The sequence below is a fragment of the Mirounga leonina genome, unplaced genomic scaffold, assembly GCF_011800145.1.
Source record: "Mirounga leonina isolate KUSES-001 unplaced genomic scaffold, KU_Mleo_1.0 Mir_125, whole genome shotgun sequence".
NCBI classification, from domain to species: Eukaryota; Metazoa; Chordata; class Mammalia; order Carnivora; family Phocidae; genus Mirounga; species Mirounga leonina.
Genome location: NW_023270305.1, coordinates 14,190,674 through 14,212,451, shown reverse-complemented (window position 1 = coordinate 14,212,451; position 21,778 = coordinate 14,190,674). Strand labels below are relative to the sequence as shown.

At 46.3% G+C, this 21,778-nt stretch overlaps 1 protein-coding gene across 3 annotated transcripts in view; it reads right to left on the bottom strand.

Annotated features, from left to right (window-relative positions):
- MAPRE3 (microtubule associated protein RP/EB family member 3) overlaps positions 1-20,625 on the bottom strand; it is a 51,745-nt gene extending 31,120 nt beyond the window's left edge. Inside the window, exon 1 of one of the 3 annotated variants that reach the window (XM_035000748.1) lies at positions 20,469-20,625. The gene's annotated coding sequence lies outside the window, so the exon portion shown is untranslated. Of the gene's footprint in view, positions 1-2,621; positions 3,924-20,468 lie in introns of those variants that run through there. The other 2 variants (XM_035000747.1, XM_035000745.1) reach the window with 2 other exon arrangements.
- Between the last annotated feature and the right edge of the window lie 1,153 nt (positions 20,626-21,778).

Here is a 21,778-nt window from a genome sequence, read left to right as displayed (position 1 = left end):
TAATTCCCACTTAGCTAATTGGTCCCTTTTGCCAACATTTAAAAAGAAGCTAAATGTACACAGTGTTCCTTCTTGAAGATCACGTATACAAATTTAAAAAAAGAGCTAGAGACTGGGACAGATATTAACTCACAGCATCCCAGAATGCTGAGACACTGGAAGTCCTTGTATTAAAGAACCATCCAGGAGGAGCCTCCCTTTCCAACAAGTCAGGATGCTAGTCCCATGAAAGACACTGGTGCCCCATCGCTGTGGCTGCTCAGACCAGTGGGCCAAGAGACACACCATGTAACAATGGCCTTGGTTGTTAGAACCCGGCCTCCAGCTGGCCCACCTGCCCACAAGGTGGGAGTAGGGTTGACCACAGAGAGATGCCCCAGGATGATGGGTTCTTTTTGTCCCCATCCTTGAGTTTTATGCTCTAAACTGGAGCAAGTATCCAACAGGCTGCTGCTTTTTAAAGCGAAATTCATTAATTGGAGTCTCAGACCTCTATGTTATAAAAAGAGGAGCTGAAGCAGACTTAAGCCGTTAATTATTTGGCAAGGTTCCGAGGCATTCACCATAACTTCTCATCATGTTTTGCAAGCATGCAGGACACCTCTGTCTACTGCCCTGTCCTAGAAATGAGCTTGGGGAGTGATTAGGAACACAAACATTTCTGTCTTAAGAGACTCTTCCCTGGTCTCCTTATTGGTTGTCAAATTTCTTTTAAAAATTCTCCAACATTATATTCAATCATGAAAAACTTTCAAAATAGTCACAAGTGTTTTCTAGTAGATAATTATAATGCTGAGAATTAATTCTCTTCCCCAGTCCCAACTCTATTTCTTTGAAGTTGGCATGCCTTTCATCTGTAAATATGAAAATAAACATTAATAATTAATGCCTTCTTATCCAAATAGGAAGTTTTATTTACTTGTGAGGAAGAAAGTATTCTTTCTCAGAGCTGGAGAGACAGGCAGAAGCAGAATGAAACTCTGCTTTTGACGGTCTTGATGTAGATTCAAACCGCCTCAAGTCATTCCATCCACCTTCAAGAGTACCTATTATGGATTGCTCTCTCCTGAATTCTTGCCTCTAAATGGAAACATGTTCCAAATGGTGGCTCTTCAGCTTCTGACCAGCAAGCACCCTGCATGAAAGGCTTCTGTCTCTTATGACGGACCCATATATTTCTCACGTGCCCTGTAACTCTCCCATTACAACAAACTTGCCCCATTACCTCTAATCCCAGTACCATGTACACTTCTTGTGACTCATCCTTTGGCTCATCTTCAGGTTGCTGTGTCCCCACAGGCACCAGCTTTATGACTGATGGCTGCATGCAATGCCCGAAAGACCCATTCAGCTTAGTCTATGTGAGAAACCCCAAAGGTGAGTGCTGTAGAAGACCACCCCCAACATACACATCATCACCTTGAAAGCTTAGAGGGAGAACCTCACATTGCCTAGCTCACATCCGTACCCCTTCTTTTTAGCACAGCTGACCTCAGCCCTTCTATAATTTCTGCCTAGAAGAACCTGTGGGGGTAATGCATTCCCTGTTTCCTACTTCTGCTCAAAGAAGTTTTCCTTTGATGCTTTTTCACTTGAATGAGTTCATCTAATTTGAACACATGGGGATGTGGTGAACAGACCCACCATTCCTATTCACACCCTTTAGGATTATATAGACTGCGGTAGGCCCTCAAAGATGTCCATGTCTGAATCCCTGGAACCTGGGAAGAGGTTACCTTAAATGGCAAAAGGGCTTTGCAGATGTAATTAAGTTAAAGGTTTTGTGATGGGAAGATTATTTTGGATTATAGGTGGGCCTAATATAATCACAAGGGTCTTTGTAAGAGGGGAGTGGGAAGGGTGGAGAGATGTGACGATGACAGCGGAGGTCAGAGGGATGCAGGGCCGCAAGCCGAGGAGTGCAGGCAGCTTCTAGAAGCTGGAAAAGACAAGGAAGTGAATTTTCTCCTAGAGCCTCCAGAAGGAACACAGCCTTGCCAGCACCTTGATTTTAGCCCACTATAGTAGTTTCCTATGGCTGCTGTAACAAATTACCCAAACTGAGTGGCTTAACACAACAGAAATGTACTATCTCACTGTTCTGGGAGACCAGAAGTCCAAAAGCAAGGTGTCAGCAAGGCTGCACTCCCTCCGAAGGCTCTTAGGGGAAATCTGTTTTTGCCTCTTCTAGTTTCTGGTGACTCTAGGCACTCCTTGGCTTGTGACCACATCACTCCAATCTCTGCCTGTGGTCATACCGTCTCCTTCTCTTCTCTCTCAAAACCTCTTCTGCCTCCCCGTTAAAGGATACATGTGATTGCATTTAGGGCCCACCCAGATAATCCAGGACAAACTCCTCCTCTCCAGATCCTTAATCACACCTTTTGTCATAGAAGGTAATATTCATTCTTTCACCATATAAGGTAACATTCATAGGTTCTGGGGAGTGGGACTTTCGGGGAGCTACCATTCAGCCCACTATGCCCACTGACACTCATTTGGGACTTCCGACCTCCAGAACTGTACAAAAGACTTAAGTTGTTCTAAGCTATTAAGTGCATGGAGACTCATTGTAGCAGCCTTAGGAAGCTGCTCCACAGACCGATCCCACCTGCCCTCACCTGCACTCTCAGCTGTGAGTCCCTCTTTGCTCTCACTCGCGGAGGTTGCTCTGGCTTATGTTGATTGCTTGGTGGTCTTGGCACTGACCTGGGCCGAACTTGAGGTGGTGGAATGGGTCTCCAGAGCCTACTTCTGCCAGGTTCCCTCTATGAGAATGGCGTCACCTGCTCAGATCCACACTGTCAGAACTCTCCCTGGCTGTGTTTGCACATGAAGAAATGAGATGTACAGAAGAGAATTGAGAACGAGAATATTGTGAAACATGTCATGAACTGGGAGGATGGCCCAGGTGGGATTCTGACTGACTGGGGAAAGGCCAGGATCCTTCCCCAAAGGGAGGAAAAGAGTTTCCACAGCACATGTCTTACCAACCTGTCTCAGGGCTGAAGCACATCTATCTAAATGGTACTAAGCAGCTGATACCCAGGCTGGGAAAGGAAGAATTCAGGACCTAGGGATGTCCCTTCTACTTCTTTCCAGAAGTTTCAGCAATGTAGGCAGTTCAGCCAGTGATATTGGGCATTTAGACACCTGTAGGTAAGTTGAACTAAGCCAGAGTTTTATTTTGCTCTAAAACAAGTCCTTGCCCCTATATTTCTGTTTCTCCACTAGCACAGTGAGAGCGTCTTCCAGGGGAGAGCTCAAAACAAAGTCCCCCAACATGTTAGGTCAGTGTCTTGGAAATAGTGCTACTGGGGACAAAGCCAAAGGCAATGCTATCTGGAGCAACGGGAAGTGCTTTGCACATGGGTCCTGCATTGGGATTTAAAAATGCCTGCTAGAAAAACTGTAAATGGATAGGATTCTAATTTAGTTAAAAACTGGGAGGAAAGGCAACGATACGGTCACTGTAGTAAATAGCGATGACAGCACCAGGTTTTCCAATGGGCGGGGGCTTAGGGCTGGTGGTCTGGTGGGAAGGGGTGCTAGAAGAGGGTCTTAAAGCTGCCTTTGCAGAACCAGCACACCTTTGCATTGGGGTTGTAGGTTTCCTTGGGGTGGCTCTGGGAGAGGGGCAGCGCCTAAGCGACCCTTTGCTACCACTAACATCCGAGTGGTAGAATTATAAATGGCTTTCATGTTTCAATTACTTGTTTCTATCTTTTCCAGTTTTCTGTATATTAAAAATAGTAAGATCCCATGTTTTTTAAAAGAAATAATGTATGTGTAGAAAAAAGTTGGAATATTCAACAAAACAGCAGCGATTCTTTTTGGGGGACAAGATCATGGAAGACATCTACTTCCTGCTTAGTGTGTTTCTGTAATGCCTTAATTTTTTTTTAAGTAGACTCCATGCCCAGTGTGGAGCTCAGTGGGGGGCTTGAACTCACGACCCTGAGATCAAGACCTGAGCTGAGATCAAGAGTTGGACGCTCACCTGACTGAGCCACCCAGGTGCCCCCATAACACTTTAATTTTAAGACACTTTTACAGGCAATTTTGACTTACACTTGCTATCCAAAAAAGGGGGTTTTGATGATCTGTACACTCAAGTTATTAGTTAAACATTCATTACTCTTAGACATTTCTCTGAAATATGGGCAAGTTAATAGTGATTTTCAAGAACTCTTTTTAATTCATGGGAAAGCTAATGCATGGATACAAGTGAGAATGCATGGATTACTAACTAGGGTGAGAATGGGACAAGCGATCCAAAATTCTCAAGAGTGTCCTTCAGAGAAATAGCTGACGAGCCGGCAGTCGGCAGACAGTCGTGGAGGAATGCCTGTCCAAGCCCCCAGCCCCCTCTGGGGAAGGGACGGGGGTGAGAGGTTTCTCAGTTGTTTCTCTCAGCTGGCTTCTTGTCTTCAGCAACCCAACTGCGGCTCAGATACCTGGGAAAGCTTCTGCAAGAAGCTGAGAGGCAGCCTCTTTGGAGAGGCAGTTAGAAGGGGCTGCCAATTCCAGAAAACCAAGCTGAACACAATGTACACATTAAGACGTTTCAGCTAACAGTCTGGGAGCTTTAAAACAGCTAGTTATTCTCTTGTCCCCCCCAACCCGCCCCGAGAGGTCATCTGCTCCAGGCAGCAAGCAACATAATTTCCACAAAACAGCTAGATGCTGGCAGGACCATCTGAGTTCAAAGGATAAGCTTTAAAGATAAAGGGGCAAATTGGACCTGCTTAAATACTCCTCACAGGGCCTGTATTATCGTTGGGTTTCTAGTGCCCTCAAGAGTCACAAGTCCTCTTGAGTTATGACCTTTAGCACATCCCCAAAGAGCTCTGGGCAGAGCGGTGCCTGGCTGGGTCTCGCTAATGGAGCCTTCCCGGCCATAGGAAGTTCTCTGGGCTACAATCAGAGGCTTGTTGCATCAGGGAAGGCACAGTGTATCTGCCGTTCGACTAGCAGGCTTCAGAAAGATGCCCCGCGAAGTAGATCAGTTCTCCGGAAGTGTTGGTGGGCAGGGTGGAGGTGCTACAGAGAGAAAAGGTTTTCTGAAGTCTACCCTGGGAACCTGGCGGGCTCCTAGGTCAGGGTCTGGTCACCCACACCCAGGAGAGCCAGAAACGTACCCTTGGGAGAGGCAGCGCTAGACCAGTCAACTTTCTTTTCATGGAAGCGCAAATTATCTGGTGGGTTTTGCTCCCTGAATGTCTCTGTCTCTACCTTACTGGAAAGCTGACTCTGCCCAAGTGAGGCCTTATTGAATAGAGTGGTGGTTGTGGTATCTGCTTCCTAGTTCCCTCTGAGAGGAGCTGGTTTGAGCCTTCTCGGTTGCCAGTGCCACTCCCAACCTGGAGAGGAGCAGTCAGAGATCTGCTCTTTCTGGTCCTCTTGTCCATTAGGGATGAATGCGAGGGCTCGTTAGTTTATCATTACAGTCACTGTCTACTCACTCCTAGGAACGACTACATAGGACTGAGGGCAATAAAACACACCTCAGAAAGCCACTCATTCAGTGATTATTTGTTGAGCCTCAACTATTTCTGGGTCTGATGTGGATGAGTAAGTCAGTCTTGATCCTTGACTCATGGAACTTGTTGTCTAGTGAAATGGACAAATAGTAATATAATAATTATACAATAATCATACATAATTATAATCACATTAAGGGCTAAGAGGAAGAATACAGAACTAGAGTGTTTTGAAAGCAATGGCTTTCAACCCTTTAGTAAAAAATATATTTTACATTATAATCCAAGAAATATATGTACACATATAGACATGTTTAATAAAACAAAAGTTTCATTAAACAATTCTTATTCTTACTATGAACTCTGCACTCTGACATTTTCTGGTCTATTCATTTACGAAATGCTGGTTACAACCCAATAAATTGATCTCACAACCAATTAAAGTTTGTGATCCACAATTTAAAAAAGCCTGTCAGGGGGGCCCCAGCCTGTAGTGGAGTTGGGGTGGAGGTCATGAGACACTTCCTTGAGGGAATGACACTTAGGCCCAGACACTCAAGGTTAAGGACAGTCAGCCCAAAAAGTCCAGGAAAGAATGTTCTGGGTGAAAGGGAACAGCATATGTAAAGAACCCTAATTTTACATGAAAGGAAATGGGATCAAGGAGAGATGTGATTTGTTCGTGGTCACATAACTCCGAGCCCAGGTCTCCCAACTCCAGGTTCAAGGCTCTTTCATGGGCTGCAGCCTATCAGTTGTCCTCTTCCTCTTCAGTTAGTAGTTATGGGCCAAGGACTAATTATTCTCACCTAGGCTGCCTAGGAGAAAAGAGAAAAGAGCAACGGCAGGAGGCTATGTTTACAAAGATTCCATTAAATTCTACATGCAAAACAATGCACGTTAGCTCCTACCCCACCTGGCTTGAGGCCTGCACCGCAAGCTGTTTGTTCCTTCCTGGTAGGGACTGGCAGGGAGCCATACTCCTGCTCAGTGCTGGCTTTAACAAAACATCATTTACAAAATGGCCAGGCAAAATTTAGTCTTAGCCGAAGGCCCTGGAAAGAATGCAGAGCACTGGCCCCCGCTTTTCCATCTCCCCATGCTGACGCCAGCACCTGACTTTCCAGGCGTTTCCACCTTGCTCAGCTCCCTGCCATCAGCCCCCGTGACTGCTGTGGAGGGTGAGCGGCATAAATGGCTCGGTTGTGCAGCCTGGAGGTGATGTGAATCCGGCAAGTGAACGACAGCCCACAGCCATGGGTGTCAGTCAGGGTCAGGGTCAAAGTGGATAATCCAGGAGCACATGAGAAAAAGAGGGGTCAAGAGGGAAGAGCCTCTTTCAAAACAGGCAAGAAGAGAAACAGGGCTGCTGTATACAGATACAGAGTTGGTACACTGCACAAAGCACGCAGGGAGGGGATTTGTGAGGTTGACACAGAAGCCACACTCCACTCACAAAACTGTGTTCCTGGCAAGGGGCTGATCTGCCTGAAGGAAGAACCCTCACTGACAGAGGCCGGAGAGGAATGGCTCTGTATGGCACCTGGTCAGAGGGTCGCAAACAGCCAGAACCACAGGACATCACGTTGAAAATGCTGCCAAGCCTAGCGAAGGTCGGCATCCTCTGGTTTCAAACAGTACTGGTGTGTGGGTGTTTATAGGCTGGTGGCTGGGGGCCGCCCTGCAGTGATGAGCTATGACCACAGGAGCTCTTGGTTGATAAGCAGAGACACCTGGCAGTTTTAACACTTAGCAAGCCAGACTCTGGGATCCTCCTGCATCTTCATTTCTCCTTCATCAATCTCAGAGTGGTCCAGCCACACTCTGGAGGCACAACTCCTGAGATGTTAAATTAGTTTAAAAAAAATGTTACTGGGGCAACTGGGTGGCTCAGTCGTTAAGTGTCTGCCTTCGGCTCAGGTCATGATCCCAGGGTCCTGGGATCGAGTCCCACATCGGGCTCCCTGCTCCGCGGGAAGCCTGCTTCTCCCTCTCCCACTCCTCCTGCTTGTATTCCCTCTCTCACTGTGTCTCTCTCTGTCAAATAAATTAATAAAATATTTTTTTTTAAAAAGTTACTGATGGGGCCCCTGCGGCGGGGGGGGGGCGCGGAGTGGCTCAGTCAGCTAAGCGTCTGACTCTTGGTTTTGGCTCAGGTCATGATCTTAGGGTCGTGGGATCGAGCCCTGCATTGGGCTCCCTGCTCAGTGTGGAGTCTGCTTGAGATTCTCTCTCTCCCTTTTCCTCTGCCCCAACCCCTGCTCGCTCTCTCACTCTCTCGCTCAAATAAATAAACAAGTCTTTTTAAAAAATGTTAGTGGTAATACATGCCCATGTAAAAACACCGCAAACACTACGCCAAGGTAAATAAGGAAAAGTAAAAGCAGTCTCTTCCAAGTTTTAAAATTAAAATCTTCTGTCAATAACCTCCTTACTACTCATCCCTTATATTCCAAACCTGCTTTCTGTTCTCACTTGAGCCTGTAATTATTCTGCCCCCTCCTTCTGCTGACAACTAAAGCCTCTCTTAGATCTGTAGCGCTTCCCTCCACCTCTGACCTTAGGGCCAGCTGCTTCAATGCCATCTTAAATTCTGCTCCTCAGAAACCTTGGCCAAACATGCCCCTGCCCTTGCTGTTGCCCACTCACTGCTGCTCCCTGGGGTAGAGGACTTCAGAGACTGAGCCTGTTAGGGATCCCTGGGTCCAAGTCAGCCCTCGGCCCTGAACAAGACTTCTATTCATCTCTCATACGCCCAGGCTCATTTCTTACAGCGTTTAATTCAGACCTTCAAGACCTCAGCTGTACCTCAGCAAGTGGCGTTGGCTCCATTTCACTGAGGAAAAGGTCTTTTCTTAGCAGGAACGCCAGTCATCTCCCCTGGGCTTCACCCTGCAAGTCATGGGTAGAAAGAGCCACACCCTCTCCTCCTACCAGTCTCAGTGGAAGGGAGCCCTTCCCTCCTCTGCAAGGTTACCCCTTCCCTGGTGTCCCCAAGATCTTCCCCATTTGCTCCCTTTCTCTCTTGCACCCAAATTACTTTCCTCAAATAACTCCTTCTCCCTTCTGCCATTACACGTGTTCAGATCTCCTTATTATCAGCAAGCATTCCAAGTCAATCCCAAACTCTTACTCAAGTTGTAAGCTGGCTGGATCACCATGGAGAACAATGCATAATAAGCCTAGTATAACAACAACAACATGGAAGCAACCTAAATATCCACTGATGGATGAATGCATAAAGAAAATGGGGTAACATATAGAATGGACTATCGTTCATTCATAAAAAAGAAGGAAATCCTGCCATTTGCAACAACACGTATGGACCTTGAGGGCATGGTGCCAAGTGAAATAAGTCAGACAGAGAAAGACAAAAACTTGTATGTGGAATCTAAAAACACCAAATTCATGGATACAGTGACAGACTGATGGGTGCCAGAGATGGGGTATGGAGGGTGGGGGAAATGAATGAAGGTCAAAACGTCAGTCCTGGGGATATAATGCACAGTGCAGTCACTGTAGTTATTTACTGTATGGTATATTTGAAAGTTGTTAAGAGGGCAAATCTTAAAAGTTCTCATCACAACAAAAAACAGTTTGTAACTATGTGTGGTGATGGATGTTAACTAGACTTGTCCTGGTGATCACTTCACAATACATGCAAATATCGAATCACTATGTTGTACACCAGAAACCACTTCAGTGTTATGAGTCAATTAGATCTCAATTAAAAAACCCCTGCAGAAAAAGACCCACAAATACAGAGAGCAACTGGAGGTTGCCAGAGGAAGAGGGGTGGGGGAATGGGCCAAATGGGAAAATCAAAACCAAACCAAAACAAAATCCAGCATTGTTTGTACCCTTTGCCTCTGAATTCCACTTTATGGGATATACTCTGAAGAAATAACCCACAAAAGAAAAATAGTGGCTAGTACAGTGATGTTCAGAGCAGAGATATTTATACTTGCAACTTGCAAAATGTTGGAAATACCCCAATTGCCCAATAATAGATTGATGGTTCAGCATATTTTGGTATCAATATAATGGAACACCACAGAAGGAATGGGATATTTGTTTTTATTTTATTTTATTTTTTTTAAAGATTTTATTTATTTATTTGACAGAGAGAGACACAGCGAGAGAGGGAACACAAGCAGGGGGACTGGGAGAGGGAGAAGTAGGCTTCCCGCTAAGCAGGGAGCCCGACGCGGGGCTCGATCCCAGGACCCCGGGATCCTGACCTGAGCCGAAGGCAGACGCCCAACGACTGAGCCACCCAGGCGCCCCTCTTTTATTTTATTTTTATTACTTATTTTTTAACTTTAATTCCAGTGTAGTTAACATACAGTGTTACATTAGTTTTTGGTGTACAATATAGTGAGTGATTCAACACTTCCATATAATTACTCAGTGCTCATCAAGATAAGTGTACTGGAATGAAGATATTTGAAGTGACACATACATGGATTATGTTGATACAGAGAAATCTGCAGATGAACCACATTTTAATACATAAAAGTTATATAAGCAAAAAATACACTCATTAAATTTTTATATGCATTTGCTGATAAAGAAGAGAATTACACTAATAAAAAATTTGATCTTGCTGCTTCTTTGGGTAACTTTTCTGCCTTTTCCTGTTGCCGCCCTCTGATGATCGTCCACTGCCTCTGTTGTCTCTCTACCCAGTTCCCCCCTTTACACTGCCCAATCTGGCTTCCATCTTCAGTGTTTTACTAGACTCCCACCCTCAGCAATCATCATGATTTTCTTCTGGATAGATCCTTGAGTCTAGTTAAGCCAGTGGCGCGGACTCTCTCTTCTTGACATCTTTCTCTTTTCTCTTCCCTTGCTGCGGAGCCATCCTAACTTCCCCACACCTCTTTGCTTTCTTCCTAATTGTGGACAATTCTTGAAGCCTATTACTTGGAGCACTGGTCTTGGTGCTCTGTACCCCAGCCCTCTGGACAGAGCCCCTTTAGGGCAGCCATCCCTCTGCGCCGCTTGCTCTCACATTTGTAGCTCCATCCAGCCTCACCCTCGGCTTCTGGTTCTATGTGATCACTCCGCTTAGAGGCCTCCAACTGTCACCTCTAGTTCTGCACGTCTGAAATGAAACTTCTCTCCAAACTCTCTCTTCAACTACCTAACTTCTGGGTAATGTCACCAATGTTGTCCCAGACTGTCACACCCTCAATTTGGTAAGGGTGACCTGCTTATGGTCCTCATCACATTCACTCCCAGTCATTCCTTGGTGGACACCTTGTCTCTTGAAAAGCTCTCTCTGCTGTCCTGTCTCCTGAAAGCCTGCTTACCTTCAGGGCAAGCTCAGGCTCTGCTTCCTTTGTGCAGTCTTCTCCAGTTACCTCAGTTCACAATGATTATTTTCCTCTCAGCATCCTTGTTGAATTTAGATTCCACAGTACTAATAACGCACAATGCACTGTTCTTTTCATTTCTTTTACCTGAACTCTCTTACTCATCTGTCCTCTGGTGGACAGGATCTGGCATCATCCAGCTCAGCCAGCCCCAGTGCATCTCCCTCTCTGAAGCCCTCCCAGTTCTCACAGGCTCAGGGTCACTCCTTCTGAGTTACCAAAGCACCCCTTCCCATCGCTGCTGGGGTTTCCATCCCCTTGTATTATAGTGACTTATATCATTTTTGTCCAACTCTCAGCAGAATGTTAGCCAAGCTCCTTAAGCACATAGACCACTTCTTACACAACAAAGCACCACAGATGTGTTGCTGACATCTGATGTTGTCAAATATACTGGTCATTCCACACATGCATCTTATCTTCCAAGCCACACTATGATCTCCTCATGGAGACAGGGGTTAAGACTCATTTCTTTTAAATCCCATGGTGACTAAGAATACAAAACAGAAAGGACCTGGGGAGTACCTGTTGAGGGTATACTTAGAATAAAGCCTTGAGAAGAAAATATGTAAATGTATATGAATAACCTATAAACCTGGAAACTATACTTTCTGGGGAATACAAGTCTTATCAAGTCTCAAAACACTGCACCTTGCTATTTTGGGGCCAGCATAACACATCTCTGTACTTAGCAGTGGTCCTGTCACTTAAAGGTGTTAATAGGATGCCCAAACTGGAAGCTTTCAACTGTGAACTCTACCCATCTAAAATCAGAACGAATCAGAGACTAAATCAGGGTCCCTGATAAGTGGCAATAATCCACAGGGAAGGGGCTCGGGGTGGCGGCTGCCTGCCAAGAGTCTGGTGCTGCAGAGAAGTCTGGCTACACAGTGCATATTACACCAGGACAGATAAGCCTTCAGGGAAACACTCCTCACATGGGAAGAGATAGTTAATTTCATTGAGTGGTCCAAGGCCTGCCCCTTTCACATGGCACAACACACGTTAGTCCAACTACAATCTTGCTGACTCAGAGCAGCTAAGATTTCATTTCTTACCAATCAGGAAACCCCACTTAAATGACAAGGTGACCAAGACAAACACACCCTCAAGAGGAGATGAATGCCTCTCTGACAATCACTCTCACCAAGCGGGGAGCATCTCCAGCTAGCCATACCCAAAGAGTTGTTCACTAATAATCCCAGGAGGCTAGGAAGGCCTCCACCCCATCTGGGACAAATGTTTGGGTAGGCAGAACCATCTGGAAAAAGAGGCAGATTCTGCTCAGCAAACATTTATGGCAGCACTGTGTGACAGGCCGAGCTGTGTGACAGGCCACACGTCCCTCAGCTCTAAAACCTGGATCCCCAGTGCTCCGAGGTAAGCAGACACCACCACTGGTGGAAGACAGGAATCAGTCCTCTGGGCTGGGCCATGGAGGCAGCATACAATGTGTGTGTGGACGGGAAAGATGAGGCGAGAGGACAGCTACTGGGCCACCCCTCCCTTCATAGCTAGGAGCTCCATGGACCTGGTGTAGTGAAGAGGGAACTGCCCAGTCTGTCCCTGCAGACGGCTTCTGCCCATCAGGTGGCTACTGGCAGGCATCCAACCTTCTCTCTCCTTGGAGGAAGAATGACCTCTGAGCTGATGGCTGAACAGAATATGGCCAAAGGCAAAGGGAGGAAGGAGCCTGCAGCAGGCTTGAGCACAGTCTTTCAAAAAGAGTTCAGATAGGTATACAACCACCAAAACATGAGAGCAAGCCTCAGATAAGGTCCCCAAGACATGGGGGAACTGGGAATCCAGAGAATCTGAATAGACCTGGGGGAAGAAAGCCCATCCAAAACAGAGCCCTGTTATACAGGGTTTTACTGAAACCTTCTGATAAATTTAAACAGCAAAAGGTAAGAGGCAAAGAAAACTATCTTAAGATACTTTCTTTTCATAAATTTTTTTTACATCTCATTTGAGTCAAGAGAGATTACTTCTCTGGATGATGGACTTGGGCATTTCTACGCCATGTTTTTAAGTCACACACCCACACAATAATACTCCATGTTCTTTTTCAAAGAAGAAATAAAGTAGTATCTAAAGAAACACCTTTGAGATGTGTTTTTTATTAATCTTGACAACGGTGAAACAAAATAATAATAAATAAATTAAATACCTTGTGATTTTCTTAGAGATTACTCTACTATATGGAATCTATAAAGCACTGGTTTAAAAGTTTTATAATAGGGGCGCCTGGGTGGCTCAGTGGGTTAAGCGTCTGCCTTTGGCTCAGGTCATGATCCTGGGGTCCTGGCATGGAGCCCCGAGTACAGCCCCACCCCCCATCGAGCTCCCTGCTCCTAGGGGACCCTGCTTGCCTGCTTCTCCCCCTCCCTCTGCCCCCCAACCCCGCCGCTCATGCTCAATCTCTCTCTCCAATAAATAAAAATCTTAAAAAAGGGTTTTATAATAAAAGTTATAATTGCTGGGTGCCTGGGTGGCTCAGTTGGTTAAGCGACTGCCTTCGGCTCAGGTCATGATCCTGGAGTCCTGGGATCGAGTCCCGCATAGGGCTCCCTGCTCGGCAGGGAGTCTGCCTCTCCCTCTGACCCTCCTCCCTCTCCTGCTCTCTGTCTCTCATTCTCTCTTTCGCAAATAAATAAATAAAATCTTAAAAAAAAAAAAAAAGTTCTAATTGCTTAACACAGAAAAGTTTGGAAAATAGTGAAAAGCACTACCAAAACAACCTGTTCATTTATATCCCATTACTTCAAGATTATCAGGTATGGCTGGCAAATGCTCTGCTAGTACTTTTTCACATTTTTATTTATAAAAATGGTATCATTCTCAACATACTATTTTGCATCTGTTTTTCACTTACTATATCAAAAGTTTCTGGTATCAACAAATATTCTAAAAGATTTTTAATGTATGTTCAGTTTATGTGTGTGTGTGTGTGTGTGTGTGCGCGCTCACTGGTGCAGTATTTTATCTGGGTAAACCTGACCAAGCCCTAATTGTTGACCCTTCAGTTGTTTTAACTGTTAGATATTATTTATAATGTTACATTAATAAAAATCCTTGTACAGTATTTTTATAAACACCCTTGATTTTCTAAATATTCTTAGAATCATAATTTCTGATTTAAGGATGTATGTTCTCTTTTTTAAATTTTATTTTATTATGTTATGTTAATCACCATACATTACATCATTAGTTTTTGATGTAATGTTCCATGATTCGTTGTTTGCGTATAACATCCAGTGCTCCATTCAAGGATGTATGTCCTTTTAAGGCTTTTGATATACATTGTCAAAATTACTGGTCAGATTTGAAGCAATGCTTCTTGCTCAGTTATTTTAAACATCACACAGTGGTATGTATCTCCCATATACAGGAAATCGTTTCAGGAAAAAAATAATTTTACTTGGAATTGAAATATTTTAATAGGTCAAGTCCTATTTACTTCAGGCAAATAAAGCACTCAGAGCTCAAGACGCTAATGTTATGTCATGCCTGTTTAGCAAAGTTGGTAGGACATGATGCTAGTGAGAAAGATACAGGGCTTAGGCTAGTATTGGCTGGTCAACTCAACACAGAGGAAAAAACATCCTTGTCAACAGAATGCCTCACCAACCTTGGCCAACTGTCACAAATTTGTACTCTTGGCCAGAGGGAAGATTAGGTGATGGAATGTGGATTACTCAGCATTAACCCATCCTCACTCCTAGTTAGCAAGCCAAAGCACATGTCCAAATGATTGTTGTGCCTTCTTTCTGTAATAAATAGGACACCTGGCTAGGAAACACAACTGACCAACTTATGGGGAGATTAAAGTTCAATGATATGTAATTATTTTGTCAAAGATCATCTGTTTCCTAGGAGGAGCAGTTCCTGAATGAGCTGGGGGCTCTATCGGCTAGGTCTGATCGAAAACAGACCTAGTGCTAATGCTACACAGTGTGTCAGCACTTCAGCTGGAGGTCCTTTAAACTTCAAGCCTTCTTTTATTTTTTATTTATTTATTTGACAGACAGAGCGAGCACAAGCAGGGGGAGCAGCAGGCAAAGGGAGAGGGAGAAGCAGGCTCCTTGCCGAGGAGGGAGCCTGATGCAGGGCTCGATCCCAGGACCCTGGGAGGACCCGAAAGGAAGGCCCATGCCTAACCGACTGAGCCACCCAGGCGCCCCTAAACTTCAAGCTTCCTTGATGTAAAGTAAGGGGCGTGGATTTTTCATAAAGGTCATCTGGTCAGATGGCATTTCATCAACAGTTGAAAATTAAATTAGCATATTGGAATAGTAATGATGACTTCAACTGGGCAAGAGGAGGGACTATTCTTTTTTTTTTTTTTTTTAAAGATTTTATTTATTTATTTGACAGAGAGAGAGATAGCGAGAGCAGGAACACAAGCAGGGGGAGTGGGAGAGGGAGATGCAGGCTTCCCGCCGAGCAGGGAGCCCGATGTGGGACTCAATCCCAGGACCCTGGGATTATGACCTGAGACGAAGGCAGACGCTTAACGACTGAGCCACCCAGGTGCCCGAGGAGGGACTATTCTTAAGAAGGAAAGGAAGACAGGAGAAAGAGGTGGGTAGGTAGCAGGTCAATGAAGCATCTTGGGCTGCCAGGGAAGTAGCCACTTTGGAGTTCCTGCCCTCACTTACGACTGACTTGGTGCAAACTGGCTTGGCCTGCCTGAGGGAAGCAGTCTAACCCTATCTGCCTCATGTATTGAAGACTTCAAGTAAAGGCAAAGCCTTCTTTTTTTTTTTAAGATTTTATTTATTCATTTGACAGAGAAAGACATAGCAAGAGAGGGAACACAAGCAGGGGGAGTGGGAGAGGGAGAAGCAGGCTTCCTGCCGAGCAGGGGGCTCGATCCCAGGACCCTGGGATCACGACCTGAGCTGTAGGCAGACACTCGCTTAATGACTGAGCCACCCAGGTGCCCCAAGGCAAAGCTTCTTTTGTATCAAAATGTACTCACTGAAAAACAGCCACTGCTAACTCTATTGGTCTGCATGAAGTTACAAAAACATACATGCTGCTTATAACAATTCACATATAGAAGCATATAAAGTAAAAGTTCTCCTTTGAATCTCCCTTTCTCTCCTCCACACCCAAATTCTACTTCCAAGAGGTAAAACTTACTGTGTTTAATCTTTTCAGTCTTTAGATGCCTATACCTTGGTATTTTCTTCCCAAATGAAATTTATACGAATTTAAGTTCATTTGTGTTCTACCTGAATGGCTTGCCTGGCTCCTTAATTACCGGGTAGTCTCTGCCTTTGACCCCATCTGGAAATGTTGCCATCCCAAACGACCTCCCTTTACTTCTCTTCACTAGAAAGGAGTCTTCCCTGCTAAGATGGAAAGCTCCTTTGCCTGGCCCTCCAGATTTCCTGGACAGATGCAGAAGCTGACCCAAGCAAAGTCACAGAGGAGAGCTACATCTCTAACAGAAGAGAAAGTGAATGAAGGCCATGGGAGCTTTAGTCACAAGGGAGAGCTCAGCAGCTTTTTCATTTCCAATTAAGCTCGCTCCCCAGACTGGCCTCCCCAACTGGAGGACTAACCGCCCCCATGACATACACAAACACACCAAGTCTGTGCTCTCCTGGGCAAGTGCTCCTGCCCTGCTAGTCTTTCAGATAACCAGGTCAGCTGAATACATGGATACAAAGGGGTATTTCATATACTCCTATTCTGGCAGTTGGAATAACATTGCAAGTGCCAGGTCTTCATGGGACAAATCTTCTCTCTGGGCGTGTCAAACACCAGGAGAGTGCTGCTGGGTGGTGGGGGCTACTGAAATGAGGGTCCAAGATGGACTTAAGACATGATACAAATTTGTGAGTATTTTTTTAAATTCTATACCCTTCCAACAGGAAATCGTGATTGTTACGTCTTGTTAAGCAGGCGTGCTACATACTTTCTTTCATTTCATCCTCATGACCACCCTGCAAAACAGACAGTTATCCCAGGCTTTCAGGGGAGCAATGGGCACGCAGAGGTTCCACAGCCCCCCAAGGCCACATGGCCAGGAGGTGATAGGACCAGCATTTGAACTCAGGTCTGTCTGCTTGCAGAGGCCAGACTGCCTCACTTTCTCCAGGAGAAAGGTTAGAAATCTCCCTGGGGCTTCCGGGAACTATAGAAGGTTCCAGGCTGGCAGCTGGAAGATAATCCAGTTTATCGCTCCTCTTGGCCCCTCCCGGCCCCCTGCACCCTGCCTCTTGGGATGCAGGGGCCTCACAAATGCCAAGTTGAGAGGCCTACAAGCCCCCACCTTCACTTTTGCTTTATAGTAGATGATGCAAAGTTTGGAAAGGAAAACCTTCCTAGAGTCAGAGTGTGTGAGGCAAAATTATTATTTTTAAGGTGGCAAGAATATTCAGTTAGACAGTGTGACACTAGATTTTACCTAGCTCTGCAACATCTCTGACAATAAAACAAGCCCTTGTCTACAGGACTAATTACAGACTACTAAACTATTTTTATTAAAACCCTCTGGAATACTAAACATGAGGGATGAGACAATGTAGTATTGTGGACTAGTTCTAGAAATCTGGGTGCTAATCCTGACTCAGCCACTAATAACCACCAACATTCATTTGTACGGTGTACACAGTTTGCAAAGTGTTTTCACATACTTTTTACATTAGCTGGGTGACTTTAGGCAAATCACTTAACTATTGGTGTCTCATGTTAGAAGCTGGGAATGAGAACATTGAGCTATATCATCCGAAGTCCCCTCTACTTCTAACATTGTACAGGGGTTGGGTGTGTACTTTAGGATCTTTACAAATGTATCTGTAAACAAATCAGGGCAAATGCATTCTGCTTGAGAAAAACAGTATTTTCTGTTCAGCCTCTGAAAGATGTTACCCCAGCCAAATTCATGTATAGCTCATAAGACATTTGCCGCCAGTTAGTTGGCTCAGCTTCTGGAAGGTACCATAATAAGGCCTTGGGTTGGATTCCCACATAGGAACTTTCCTCTGTTCAGTAGCCAACTACTGTGCCTAATGACAGTCAACTGTCTTACACACATAACCCCATAAAGTGGGTTAGCTTGGAGGAAGGACTTGGAAGAAATCCGTCCTCACAACGCATGCACTCTCAAGATGGTAGGTCAGGAATGCCATCATCACATACTCAGAAATATTATAAATATCACCCTTCCTCAGTTCTAAAACACACAAATCCCTCCTTCAAGTCTTGCCACTTCCTGGCTACTTTACTCTTCCCGAAATTAGATGTGCCTTAGAATCAACACATATATTTTGATCTGGTTGTGTTAAATTGTTTTACTAAAAACTGTTGGTAAATTGCTGGTGTGTCTTAGAATCAAAGGGATATAATGCTACAAAACCACCACATAGATTACATAGATTTAGGTCTAACTTCATTCAAATTGTCTCCCTCTCCCTGATCTTAACAATTACATTCAGTAACAACTGGATAGGCAACATGGAGACACAGGCATTAGTCTGTTTCCCAATAGTAGCCATTTAAAAAGCATTCCATCATTGTCTCATAAAACACTGGTACGGATTTCAAAGGCAAATTAACCCATATAAAAACTACTGTGATGCTCTGAAAATGTTCAGTCCTAGAGCAAACTGGAAAGGGAACATTTTACTCACACCCTCCTCATCTATCTAGCCTTGACACATTTTCTTGCTTCTTAATTCACAACCCTCCACCCCGGTACTATTGCTGATTCCCAAAATACACTCAGCCCAGGAGGAGCAGCTCTCCGGCACAGCTGTCTGCTAGGGCCCTGCCCGGGTATTTCGGTGAGCTATGCAACACAGAGGACCACACAGAAGGAATGTAACTCTCAGGCCCCATGGCTCCCATCGCCCCACAGGCAGGTGCATCCCGCCAAACCCCAGACTGGCATTCGAAACAGAAGAAACTGCATTGCTGCATGGGGGCTGTAGTTTTCCTGAACTTCATCTCTATGTTTAAAACTAGGGCGACAGCCGTCTTTGCTACTGTAAACTAATCTGATGGGCATGGGGGTGGGGAGTGGCTCTGAGGAGGCTGCCAATAGGCCATGATTGAGCAAAGTCAAGGAGCAAAATCATTGTTTCTCACTGTTTGCAATCCCCAAAACTGCAAATTAGTGGGTCCTTCGCCATGATTTTTAGAAGTAAACTATCTACTCCTTTGGCAGCCTGGAGTAAAAAAATGCAAAGCCTCTTGTAGGGTTTAACTGCCTGATATTTACACATATTTGCTAACAGTACACTGGAATCTGGAAGCCAAAAGAAGAAGAATCAAAGGAAATTGGCAGTGAGGTACATGCACAGTAGTTAGGAGCCCTCGAGTTGAGGCACGTTTATTAAGAGAGCTTCTGGCCGCGGGCACCAATTCTGACTTGAACTCAATTTCTGCTGGAAAAAGAAAACAGTCTGGGATCCTCCAAGATCAGGGAATGCAGGGTGGGCAGGTGGATTGGTAGCAAACATAACCCCGGGGAATTGTCCACATCTGCTGGAACCCCTATGGGGTGACAGCCCCCACAAAGACTCCCAGCTGCAAGAGGCAGGGGGTACAGTCCACAGACCTACACCCCAGAGAAATCCTGGTTCTTCTCCTTCCTCTTCACTCTGCACATGTTAAAACTCACTGTCACCCAGCTGGTTGCTGCATGGAGTTTACAGGTATCAGAGATGAAGTCCTGCCACAGCCCCTCAACAAACAGTAAGCACTTGCTATGGGTGATATCAAGCCTTACATTATACCGGGGTTGTACTGCAAAGTAAGTAAGTAAGTAAGTAAGTAAGTAAGTAAGTAAGTAAATAAATGCATACTAAAGAGTACTGCAAGATGCTTCTTCACAACACACCGGAAGCGCAGGAACTTCGGCTCCCCAACGCAACCTTCCCCCGCCCCCCAGTCCCTCTAGTCCCTCTCCGTAGCACCTGCCAAGGCAACAGCCCAGCCCACTAGAAGGCCACCATGCACCAGCGGGTGTTCACTAAACAGTAGCTGATCATCACGGGGCTGAGTCCTTCTCAGCAAAATCTATTCTGAAAGCCCCAGGAGCTCTTAGCAGCAGTCAGAACTGTCCAGACCTGCTTCCCCACACCAGTCAGGGCAGGAGTGTGTGGCTAAGAAACCCGAGGCCCCAAGGTTTGGGCAGGCAGAATGTTCCCCCCTCCCCCAAGCCTCCCCTCGCCCTCTCCCTTGTCACTCTTTTTCTGGCATATCACTGGGGAAAACCAGAGAGGCCGGAGTGTCAGGCCCAAGAGGAGTAAGGAGAAGCGACAAGGGCGGACCGGAGGCAGTTTGGGGCGATGCGGGGGGATCAGTCCGGGGTGGAGGTGCGGTGGCGCCACGTCTAGTGGGGAAGGAGCCCCCAAGGTGGGTCCGGAGGGAGGGCAAGGAGGGGGAGTGGCTCGAAGGCCCGACGGCCGCCGCGGAAACCCCAGGAGAAGGGGACGCAGGGAGAGAGGCGGCGGGCGTGAGGCGCGGTTGGGGGGCGGGGGCGCGGGTGGGGAGGCGAGGGGGGCAGCCCGGCTCCCCTCCCCCAGCCCGGGCCCGGGCCTCCCGCTGACTCAGCCCCACGGCGTCGCTCGCCTCGGCCCGGACTCACAGTGCGCGAGGCTGCTCCGGCGGAGGCGGCGGGCGGGGGACAGGCGGCGGGGGCGCTGCGGCTGCGGCTGCGGCTCCGGCCGGCGGCTCCGGGGCGAAGGGTCCTAGCCGAGGCCGCCGCGGTCTCCGGCTCAACGCACAGGGACTGCGGGGGAAGAGAGCACTGCGCAGGCGCGATGCGGCCACCGCTGTCAGTCCGAGCGGGGCGGGGCCAGGGCTCCCGCCGTCTCCAAGGCAACTGGGCGGCGAGGGAAGGACAGCCCCAACCTCCACCTTGTCTTAGCGACGGCGGCGGGGGGCGGCGGGGGGCGACGAGACAGTCCCTCTACATTGCCATAGCAACAAGGAGACGAAACCGCCTCATACAGTTATGGTGGTACCGAGGGAACGCTCTTACCTTGTCACCATGGCAACCGGGAACAGCCCCTTCCTCTTTCCTTAGCAACAGGGTAACAATTCCTCCACCCTGTCCAACTAATCACAGAAGGAACAACCCTTTACACCTGATTCCGTAGTAGCCAGATGACGGATTCCTACCTGCCTCACGGCTACTGCAAAGGAAAAACTGGAGCGTATTTCTTCTCTTTCAGCAACACGAGAGAAATAAGGCTGAGTATCTCCTCGCGGTTTATGGTTTTTAATCACAGCCCGTTACTCTAACCTCCAACTTCAATTTTTTTCCTACCTGTGTTAAGCATACCTTTTCATCTCCTACCAGGTCTATACCTTTAACCCTAAATTGAGCTAACAAAATCGTCTATACACATATCACTTGAGTTTTTATCAACCGTATTGTCTCTCTCCCACTGCATTTGTAAGCAGTTCTTGTTTCTTCATCTTGCCCATTAGCTGGTTGAGATTCTACCTCCTCATAACTAGTTCCCTCCCTGATGTGTTGTTCACTGGTGTTCCCAAATTCCCTATACCAAGTCTGCTTTTATGGATCTCCCCGGCTCTTCTAGATCCCTCTTCTCCCTGTTCACACCAACTGTCCTTGTCCTTCAATGCTCTACCCAGGGCTCCACTATGCTCACCCCCTTTGTGATTTCATCAGCTTGGTTCTCTTCCCGCAGATGGTTTCTGGCTCTCCCTCCCTCAGCCCTCACTCCCACAGATGTCTGAGGTCACCTCTGTACCCACCTTGAACATACATATCTCTTTTATTACACACATCCTACAGTATCGTCTTTAGTTTACATGTCTGTCTCCCCAATCAGACTATATGCCCCTTGTGAACAGGAATGCTCTTATTCATCAGCTCCCTCAGCATTTAGCACAGAATGTGACCCAGTAGAGTTCCAGTAAGTGTTT